Here is a 1,525-nt window from a genome sequence, read left to right on the forward strand (position 1 = left end):
GGGAGACACGCGGGGAGACACGCGGGGAGACACGGGGAGAGACACGGGGAGACACGGGGAGGACACGCGGGGAGACACGGGGAGACACGCGGGGAGACACGCGGGGAGACACGGGGAGACACGCGGGGAGACACGCGGGGAGACACGCGGGGAGACACACGGGGAGACGCAAGGAGAGACACACGGGGAGAGACACGGCGAGACATGGGGAGACACGCGGAGATACGGAGAGACACGGAGACACACGGGGAGACACGCGTCTCGTCCCTGCTGTGTCCGCCTGTCTCCCCAGACTGATGACTCCCACGGACAGAGAGAGGAACAACTCACACTCAGCGCAGCACAGGTGAGGGCACACTCACCTGTACACTCACCTACACACTCACCTACACACTCACCTACACACTCACCTGTACACTCACCTGTACACTCACCTACACACTCACCTCCACACTCACCTGTACACTCACCTGTACACTCACCTGTACACTCACCTCCACACTCACCTGTACACTCACCTGTACACTCACCTACACACTCACCTCCACACTCACCTGTACACTCACCTGTACACTCACCTACACACTCACCTGTACACTCACCTGTACACTCACCTACACACTCACCTACACACTCACCTGTACACTCACCTGTACACTCACCTACACACTCACCTACACACTCACCTGCACACTCACCTGTACACTCACCTACACACTCACCTGTACACTCACCTACACACTCACCTGTACACTCACCTGTACACTCACCTGCACACTCACCTGCACACTCACCTGTACACTCACCTACACACTCACCTCCACACTCACCTGTACACGCACCTACACACTCACCTCCACACTCACCTGTACACTCACCTGTACACTCACCTGTACACTCACCTACACACTCACCTCCACACTCACCTGTACACTCACCTGTACACTCACCTCCACACTCACCTCCACACTCACCTGTACACTCACCTGTACACTCACCTACACACTCACCTGTACACTCACCTGTACACTCACCTCCACACTCACCTGTACACTCACCTGTACACTCACCTACACACTCACCTCCACACTCACCTGTACACTCACCTGTACACTCACCTACACACTCACCCCACACTCACCTCCACACTCACCTCCACACTCACCTGTACACTCACCTGTACACTCACCTACACACTCACCTGCACACTCACCTGTACACTCACCTGTACGCTCGCTCACTCACACATGCACCTATGCACTCAGCTCTGTGTACCCTGTACACAAAGACAAAGATCCCCCGTGTAGCCTCTACAGACTGCCGGGACAAGTGCTTTTAGTAGCGAGTAGCAGCAGCACCTATGAAGGTAGACACAGACAAAGGTCCCCCGTGTAGCCTCTACAGACTGCTGGGGCAAGTGCTGTTAGTAGCGAGCAGCAGCACCTATGAAGGTAGACACAGACAAAGGTCCCCCGTGTAGCCTCTACAGACTGCTGGGGCAAGTGCTGTTAGTAGCGAGTAGCAG

The sequence above is a fragment of the Petromyzon marinus genome (genome assembly GCF_048934315.1).
Source record: "Petromyzon marinus isolate PM22_M1 ecotype Great Lakes invasive population chromosome 67 unlocalized genomic scaffold, UKy_Petmar_22M1.pri1.0 chr67_unloc.1, whole genome shotgun sequence".
Taxonomy (NCBI): Eukaryota; Metazoa; Chordata; class Hyperoartia; order Petromyzontiformes; family Petromyzontidae; genus Petromyzon; species Petromyzon marinus.